This window comes from Dermacentor andersoni, chromosome 11, assembly GCF_023375885.2.
Source record: "Dermacentor andersoni chromosome 11, qqDerAnde1_hic_scaffold, whole genome shotgun sequence".
Taxonomy (NCBI): domain Eukaryota; kingdom Metazoa; phylum Arthropoda; class Arachnida; order Ixodida; family Ixodidae; genus Dermacentor; species Dermacentor andersoni.
The window spans coordinates 33234460-33244860 of record NC_092824.1 but is presented as its reverse complement, the minus strand read 5'-3'; positions in this window follow the sequence as shown (position 1 = coordinate 33244860).

The window sequence follows — 10401 nt, the reverse complement described above, 5'->3', positions numbered from 1 at the left end:
TCGATTGTGCAAGTGTTCCGTAACGTTATTTATGTGTTAGACGAATATCCATAGTTTAGCCCGCTGTCGTGAGAGATCTATAATTGCGATCGAGATCTAATTTGCTGGAAACATGGCAAAATTGAAACCAATGCTCATGCGAATATACCGGGGTTGCCAGTTAGCTTGGACCAAAATTAAAAAAGAAGAAAAACCCAGGAGCTCTAGAGAAATCATACCGGTTGCATAGCAGCCGTAGTCGCGCGTACTTACAGCTAGTATTTCTTTCCTCACAAAGTATTAATTAATTAATTGCTTGTATTTGTGAACTTTTTATATATCACTTGAATCGCAAACACATCAATTACAAGGTTGCAGGGCACTTGAAATAACCTCCGAATAAAGCATTTGTTTCGTGCTCAGCTTTGCCTCGGTGTTTTTTTCGAGAAACAGCAAATGCGCGCAAAACATCCAAAATACGAAAAAGATACGCACTCACGTGCCGCTGCTCAAGCGTTCCCAAGCAAATAGTAAGGGATACACGGCTTTACTAGCGGTGGTAGCTCGATACAGTGTTTCTCGCTATGTGATCTCGGGCAGGAATCATGAGAACACGCCGCTGACGCATTGATAAGCGTAGCGGAGCCGTATGGGGGAAAAAGGGGGATTTAGAAGCCGGGAATACGTTACGGCGCACTTGGGACTGTAATTTTGGGCACTCATCTTGTTCTGTAGATAGGTGCGCCCGGAACGTACGTTCCTTTTGTTCCCTTTAGCAATAGAAACCAACCTAGCGCAGGCTATGTCAATCTAATGCATTTTGGCGGATCTGTACGGCCAGCATATGCTGTTGTCAATTACGTAAATCATTTTTGCTTGACGTGTCAGTGTGTAGATATTAACGGGCGATCTCAACGGTACCACGCCAGTGATACCGCTCTTCAAGGGGTCAGTCATGCCCTTGAAGAATGATCAAAAGGCTAAAATAGTCCTGGCTCTGGGGTCGGCGCACGGCGACAAGAAGGCAGCCAAGCTATTCTGGGTGTGTCATTGTCGACGACGCCCTAGTCCGTCAACAATACTTAGAACGTACGAAGTATTTTACGAGAAGGGTAACTTCACCAGAAAGCGACACAGGACTGCGACGGTAGCTCAGGAAGCGGAAACGGATGTTTTGGCATTCTGTACTGCTAACCTTTACGGTAGTGTGCGCGACGCCAGTGCGGAGCCTGGAATCTCGGGGTCAGTAGTGTGGAGGATTTAAAAAAAAATGGTCATGTGCACCCGTACCACGTAAACCTTCATGAAAAACTTGTAGACCGGGGATTTTGAAAACGAACTTGACTTTGGCAATGAGATTTTCACGAAATGTGAAGAAGAGGCGGACTTTCTGACTCGCATGCTTTGCACGGATGAGGCTAATTTCTGCCGAAACGCACAAGTTAATCTTCACAACGTGCACTACTCGAGAGGTAGAAATACCCACCGGCTGGCACAAACCTGGCACTGGCTGGCACATCAGTGGTCGTTTAATGAGTGATTTGGTATTTTTGATGGGAACATCATCTGACCTATTTTTTTGATAACACGCACTAACGACACAATGCTACATCAACGACATCCTCGAGTGCCCCGCGAACGACGTCTGTTGCAACGTTCCACCAGCGCAACTTGAGAACATCCTGTTTCAACAAAATGGTGCTCGTGCACATACATAGTAGTAGTCAATCTCGAGCGTGGCTCGACAAGCTTTTTCCTGGACACTAGATTGGCTGGCACGGATCTGTATCTTGGCCTGCAAGATCACCCGACGTGACACTGCTGGACTTCTTCTTGTGGGGCTACATGAAAGATTCGGTGCATAGCAGCGAAGCTACCACACCGGACGCCCTAAAGGCAAGAATAAGCAGAGTCTCCTGCAAGATTCCAACGTCATTGGTCAAAGCTGCAACACCACAATTGTTGGAAAGAAGCAAGTACGGTACTAGCAAGTACGGTAGTAATGTAAACTGGCGTAAAATGGGACTATTTAACGCACATTCGAGATGTCACCTTATCCTTAAATAAAAAAAAGCTTGCGGTAAAAATAGAAATAGGTAAAATAGTGCTTCGTTTTGCCTCTTTTCTGGAGTTCAAGAGACAGAAAGGGTAAATGGCTATACCAGCTTTACCTTTCAATGTGTCTGTGGTCGGCTGAGAAGCCTTACGCACTTATGGTAAATTTACATTGAAATAAACTCCTGAGCAGATCTTTTCTGTTCTTGCGAGAGCTGCCTTGTTTCTTTTTTCGTGCTCTTTTGCGCACATCTTTTTTAACGTTGGTTGAATTTCATTTGTAGTTGTGTTTCATGATACGCGAAGGTTCAAACTATGCCGAGTGGCTCCTGATCGAGCACAACATTCTTGTGTCCGCTGATGCTGACCCTTAGCACACTACACTAGTTAGGTCATGAAACCTCTCTAGTCATCCTACATAACGAAGCCTATGACGAAGCCTTGTACGATGCGGCGATAAACGAATGCAGCCGCATATCTTTCAAAGGTTGCTTGGAGGTGCTTGAGTTGCGGCGCACGAGCATGCAGCTATCTCATATTTCGCGTATTTCGCGGGCTTTCGTTTTTTTCTTCGAAAAAACGACTAGGCACAATTACAACAACATAAATTCTCGATTCAGAGGTTATTTAAGGTGCCCTAGAACTTTGTAATTCACATGTTTCAGATTCAAGCAATAATTGAAAAGTTCACTAAGTAAAAGCAATTATTTCATTACTACTTCGTGATGAAAAAACAATACTGGCTGTAAGTACACATGACTGCTGCTACTATGCCGTGGGTACGATTTCTCTACAGCTCTTGGGTTTTTTAAAAATCTTTGTCCAAGTAAACTGGGACTACCCGGTATACATGTTTGTTCATGAACGAGATCTTTAGTAAAAAGCTGTCTCATGAAGTGCTCGAAAGCCTTGTGTATTAGTTACTGGTTGTGTTTTCTAATGTTTGAGAGAACTCTGCGTCATAGCCAGTACATATATGTGGGAAACTAGGTGCCTGATGTGTCTAATATGTACAAATTGCTTTAAGCTGCTGCGAAACTTAAGAGGTTTGCAAATAACACCCGATCCTCAATTTCTTCCTATTTTCGTGCAATGAACTAGCTGCCCATGCTGTTCGCTTTGAATTAGACCAGTGACTTTCTTGATATTACGTGGAAATGAGGCGAGATTATGGGTGATGTGTAGGCAACGTTTGAAAGGAGTGGGTTAGTTACCACTATTGCAGTAATTTACAAATACAAGAGCTTCAAGGCGTTAAGTTTGTGTTTTACACACGACGACGAAATTATTACGGTATGCTCCGAGAAAGTTGACTGCCACAAAATACCATTTCAGGGAAAAAGGGGGGATGAGCATGCTCCACGTGCATGCAAGCTATACAGTGCTTACAAAATTTATTTCACGTACGTAAAGGTGGAACACATCTCGCCTGTCTCTGTGCTTCTATCGTATTCTCACTGCACTTGTGGGGTGTACCGCCCCCTACATCGCGGTGATGGATGTACAGCGCACCGAGAACCCTCACTGTGCCCGTTTACCCACGGACATCGGTTCGAGGAAGCGAGGAAATACATTGAGTGATAGCGAGGACGCAGAGCTGTACTCAGCATCAGGTGACGAGTCCTCGGAAGACAGCTTTCGACTTGTCCAGTACCGCAAGGCCAAACGAAGAATTCTCAATGCATCTTCGAAGTCCAGCACGAACACCGTGAAAACTGCACCTCAACAATGGCCTCACTCCATCCTGTTTGTGCCACAAAGCGCTACCGACAACCTACGCGTCCTCAACAGGCAAGCACTCTCCGTATATCTACAAAACACCATGCCGAACGAGATCAAGGTTGTCAGGATAAACACTAGGCGAAAAATCCTGGCAATCGCTGTGATGAACGCGAGCGCGCTGAACATACTAGAACATGTAACGCAGCTGGGTAACATCAAGGTCCCGTCCATCATGCCAGCGAATTGTGCCACATTAACAGGAGTCACCTCAGCAGTCATGGAGGCATTACGGAACCAGGGTGTAGACGAGCCGTATGTAAGAATACTGAAAGATATCTATAGCGGCTCCACAGCCACCGTAGTCCTCCATAAAGAAAGCAACAAAATCCCAATAAAGAAAGGCGTCAGGCAGGGAGATACGATCTCTCCAATGCTATTCACAGCGTGTTTACAGGAAGTATTCAGAGACCTGGATTGGGAAGAATTGGGGATAAAAGTTAATGGAGAATACCTTAGTAATTTGCGATTCGCTGATGATATTGCCTTGCTTAGTAACTCAGGGGACCAATTGCAATGCATGCTCACTGACCTGGAGAGGCAAAGCAGAAGAGTGGGTCTAAAAATTGATCTGCAAAAAACTAAAGTAATGTTTAACAGTCTCGGAAGAGAACAGCAATTTACAATAGGTAACGCTGCACTGGAAGTGGTAAGGGAATACATCTACTTAGGGCAGGTAGTGACGGCGGATCCGGATCATGAGACGGAAATAATCCGAAGAATAAGAATGGGCTGGGGTGCGTTTGGTAGGCATTCTCAGATCATGAACAGCAGGTTGCCATTATCCCTCAAGAGAAAAGTGTTTAATAGCTGTGTCTTACCAGTACTCACCTACGGGGCAGAAACCTGGAAGCTTACGAAAAGGGTTCTACTCAAACTGAGGACGACGCAACGAGCTATGGAAAGAAGAATGATAAGTGTAACGTTAAGGGATGAGAAAAGAGCAGATTGGGTGAGGGAACAAACGCGAGTTAATGACATCTTAGTTGAAATCAAGAAGAAGAAATGGGCATGGGCAGGACATGTAATGAGGAGGGAAGATAACCGATGGTCATTAAGGGTTACGGACTAGATTCCAAGGGAAGAGAAGCGTAGCAAGGGGCGGCAGAAAGTTAGGTGGGCGGATGAGATTAAGAAGTTTGCAGGGACGACATGGCCACAATTAGTACATGACCGGTGTTGTTGGAGAAGTATGGGAGAGGCCTTTGCCCGGCAGTGGGCGTAACCAGGCTGATGATGATGATGAACAGGAGTCATCTGACATAAGTCATCTATGTCATCTAAGTCATCTATGACTTCTTATAAAACCAGCAAGTGAAAACGTCAATGTGCATGTTAGTCGCCTGGATAACACACGTTGTGTGAAGATAACGTTCAAAGGTGACTGCATTCCATCCTGCGTGAAGGTTGGCCACTTTCGCCACCACGTTCGACCATTTATTCCAACACCAATGCAATGCTTCAATCATCAAAAGATTGGACATGTGAAGGGTATTTGGAAAAAGTCCGCCGTGTGCCCCGATGCGCCGAACTCCACTGAGAAGCCAACTGCAGCGAAACCCCGTTGACGTATCCTATCAGGGTGATCACTGCACCTCTTCCAAAGATTGTCATCGGATCAAAAAAGAGATCACCATCCTTAAAGAATTGCTGAGAGACAACTCTACCCACAAAGAGGCTGCTGGGAAAGTGCGGCGAAGACGACATCACCGTCGAAGGTCTTCACGATGGAAAATATCAACTTTTCAAGAAATGTCACCTCATCAAGCACCACCATCACGGAACTTTCCAGCACTCCAAACAACGAGGTTGGAAGGGAGAAAACTGCCAGATCTCTCGCTACAAAAGAATGGCCATCACTTCCGCGTACACGACCGGCAGAAAAGCCGCAGGAGAAGCCGCCCCCAGTACAGCAACGTACTGTATCCGAGGAGTGGCGGAAAACAGACCAGCAAGTGATAGCTCTCATTAGGCCTTTAAATAATGCCATTCGCATTTTGCTAAACAACATGCACACAACGTCTACCAGAAGTGCGCTTCAAGTACCAGACGCTCTGAGTCCGGTGCTGACAACCCTTGTGTAGATCATGGCTCCACAGCCACTGTCTTTCAGGGATGAGATCCGAGAAGCAGCTATTTTACAGTGGAATGCCCGCGGACTCAGAGCGCGCACTCCGGATTTTCGTCGTTTCGTGTTCGTCAATAAAGTTCCTATTATCATCATAGCGAGCCGAACTTATCGAACACGATCAGGCTTTCTGAATATGAATCGTTTTTGTCGTCAATTGTTGGTGAAAACAGTAAGATCTTGGTGTTTGTTCGTCATGACCTCACTTACATTCATCAGCATGTGCCAACGGATGACGATAATCAATATATATGCCTAACAGTAGGGGAAAAATTTACCTTTACTTTTGTGAGCGCCTACCTGTCTCCGTCAAGTCGATTTGGTCACAAAAGACTACGAGACATCCTTTCCTCAACCCCCGATCCCTGGATCCTTACTGGAGATTTCAACGCCCATCATACACTCTGGGGAAGTTCGAAGATCAACGCGAGAGGCAAAGCTCTGGTATCTTTCGCCTCCAGTAATGAACTTTGGCTGCTGAATGATGGAAGCCCTACGTTTCTACATGGCGCCAGATACATCAGCTGTTTTGACGTGGCTTTTGTCTCACGAAGCCTTGTCAGACGTGCTGGGTGGTTTGCGCACATAGAGACGCACGGAAGCGACCATATCCCCAGGCACGTCAAGATCACAGGATTGTCCCCTTCCAAAATAGGGAATAAGATCCAAAGAGTAGACTGGTCCAAATTTCAGACTATCATGGAAGATCACTGCAACGCCAATGCATCTTTCAACTTGGAAGAGGCAATCAAGAGCGCCTTGCATGACACTAGGCGTACTGTCACATGCTCTTCGAAACTGACGGAATTTGATGTGGAATTAGAACGACTTCGAGCAATCTGACGACTTGCTAAACGAAGATACCGACGTACAAAGACAACATACGATTTACGGGTCGCCAGACGCACGCAAAAGAAGAACCAATGCCTGCTAGATAAGCTCGAATCGCAACGTTGGACTGCCTTCTGTGAGTCGATGGATCCACGCAAGCCTTTATCGCAACTATGCAGAACGGTGCGCGGTCTCCAGACACTTCCCGTGCAGCGGTTCCTATTCAAGGCTCTTGCCCTCTCTCAAGAGAGATCGGAGATTGACATGTCAAAGGATTTCTGCGCCAGATTATTCGGCCAACTCAAACCTCCCAACATTCCAACGCCTTCGAGTTCGCCACCAGGTGATCACCACATGGATCTACCATTCTCAATCCACGGCCTTAAGGCAGCATTAGCTTTGTGTGTCCGTACATCAGTGCTAAGACGTGATGAAATTTCCTACCGAGCTCTGCTTCACCTGGGTGAGCGAGCGAGAGGCGTTCTCCTTGAGCTGTAGAAGGAATCTTGGAGAGATGGCATGCAGCGAACAAGCTGGAAGACAAGTCGCTTTGTTCCACTGCTGAAGCCTGTCAAGTCGCCGTTGGAAGTCTCATAATATCGTCCGATTGCATTGGCAAGCTGTGTGGGCAAAGTAATGGAGAGGATGGTCCTAGCACACCTGGAGTGGTACTTGGAGTACCACAACACCTACCCGGATGCCATGGCGGGCTTTTGACATGGTCGAACATCGATCGATAACGTCGTCGACCTGGTCACCTACATTCAGCATGAGAAATGCCGTAAGTGTCTGTGCGCATCTTTGTTCCTCGAGGTCAAAGGGGCGTATGACGGCGTTTCGCATGAAGCCATCCTCTTTGCTCTCGTAGAGGTAGAAGTGGGTGGTCGGATGTTTCAATGGATACGGAGCTATCTCTCCATGCGATCCTTTTTTGTAAGCACCGAGGAAGGCCATACTTCTCTACATTATAGCTACCGCGGCGACCCCCAGGATGGTGTGCTTAGCCCTGTGTTATTTCATCTAACCCTGATTGCTCTCTTTAAGCACGTGCCAAGCACAGTCAGGCTATCAATGTACGCGGATTACATCTACATATGGACGTCTGCAGTAACATGCCTACAGTTGCGAGTCGCGAGAATTCAGAGAGCCGCTACCCAAACTGCTATCTACCTTCGTATTTGAGGCCTGGAAATTTCCTCCGTGAAATGCGCACTAGTGCCATTTACGCGGCAACCCATGACAAACTACAGCGTAATGATAAATGGCCAAATAATACCACATCTTTGATCGTACACGTTTCTAGGCGTCATAATCGAAGGGCACTTGTCATGGAGCCCTCACGTATCATACGTGAAACAACGGTTGGCAGACATCTGCCACCTGTTCAAGTTTTTCACTGGCAAGACTTGGGGAATGTCGACAAGTTCCATATTAGAACTGTACAGGGTGCTTTTCCTAGGCTTTCTGCGATACAGGTTGCCAGCAATAACCGACACAGGTAAAACAAATCTACGTACAATACAACGTGTTCAGGCTCAAGGGCTCCGGATCTATCTATGCCTCAAAGCCTAAGCTTATGTCTATGTCTATGTCTATGCCTATGTCTATGCCTCCAACTGCATCAACAGTGGCTACAATAGCAATCGCTAGAGACCACCTTGTCAAGACCCACAATGAAATTGAAGTGCTCAGAGCCTATATCAGGCACCTAACTAGGACTCCTCGTCGCCCCTTAGCCTCTCTACCAGAAGAGAGACCACGCACATCTTTCAGCCAAACGATAACTGCACATGATTAATCATCGCCAGCTTGTTTCACTCCGGCTGCGAGAACTTCGATTCCTCCATGGTGCCTCGCTCAGCCAAAAATCCCCTCACACTGCCTAGTATCACGGAAAAAGGCTACATCATAATCATTATCATCATAATCGTCATCATCATTACCATCATCGTCATCATCATCATCATCAGTAGCAGCAGCAGCAGGAGCAACAACAGCAGCATTATTATTATCATCATCATTATCATCAGCCTGGTTACGCCCACTGCAGGGCAAAGGCCTCTCCCATACTTCTCCCGCTACCTCGGTCATGTACTAATTGTGGCCATGTTTTCCCTGCAAACTTCTTGATCTCATCCGCCCACCTAACTTTCTGCCGCCCCCTGATACGCTTTCCTTCCCTTAGAATCCAGTCCGTAACCCTTAATGACCATCGGTTATCTTGCCTCCTCATTACATGTCCTGCCCATGCCCATTTCTTTTTCTTGATTTCAACAAAGATGTCATTAACTCGTGTTTGTTCTCTCATCCAATCTGCTCTTTTCTTATCCCTTAACGTTACACCCATCATGCTTCTTTCCATAGCTCGTCGCGTCTTCCTCAATTTAAGTAGAACCCTTTCCGTAAGCTTCCAGGTTTCTGCCCCGTAGGTGAGTATTGGTAGGACACAGCTCTTACACATTTTCCTCTTGAGGGATAATGGCAACCTGCTGTTCATGATCTGAGAATGCCTGTCAAACGCACCTCAGCCCATTCTTATTCTTCTGATTATTTCAGTCTCATGATCCGGATCCGCGGTCACTACCTGTCCTAAGTATATGTATTCCCTTACCACTTCCAGTGTCTCGCTACTTATCGTAAAGTGCTGTTCTCTTCCGAGACTGTTAAACATTACTTTAGTTTTCTGCAGATAAATTTTTAGACCCACCCTTCTGCTTTGCCTCTCCAGGTCAGTGAGCATGCATTGCAATTGGTCCATTGAGTTACTAAGCAAGGCAATATCATCAGCGTTACTAAGTTACGAAGGTATTCTCCATTAACTCTTATCTCCAATTCTTCCCAATGCAAGTCTCTGACCACCTCCTGTAAATACGCTGTGAATAGCATTGGAGAGATCGTATCATGCCGCATAGGGATGACCGACAACCCAACCTGTGACCACTGTGGCCATGAAGAATCAATTGGCCATATTTTGTGCGCCTCCCCACAGTACAGTCCACAGAGGGAATGCCTTCGCCACGAACTTGACTAGCTGGACGACCAACCGCTATCGGACGAGAAGAAATATGCACCATCGAAAGGACATAACGTCACAGAAGAGAGCCACGCGAGCGCTATTGCGCCTTTTGCGATCTACCTGCCTTAGTGAACGTCTTTAACTGGAACACCTTGTGTGGCTGTGTGTTTCTGTGTGTGCGTGTTTTTCGGATTTTTTGAACGCTTTCTCTCTGTCCTCTTTCTAACCCCTATCTCCCATCGCCAGTGTAGGGTAGCAAACCGGAGACTGATATCAGGTTAACCTCCTTGCCTTCCCTCTCCATCTCTCGCTCTGTCTCTCTCTCTATATATATATATAGTTATCATGTACGAGCAATGCACTTTCTCACTTTTTAATGACAGCCTTTTCTTATGTGGCAAAGTTCAAGAGAATCGTCACAGGCGTCAGGTTACGTGTTTCTACATTTCAAGTTAGCAAAGTAAGCTTCCTCGGGTTATTCCCTGAAGTTACCTTAATTAGGCACGCTGTACCGCGAACAGTTATAATTATGATCGGTATAGGAGTCAGCCCTGCCATTGCAAAATTATTGTTGTCACCAATATTCAAATAGCCTAAAATTGGAAAAGCATTA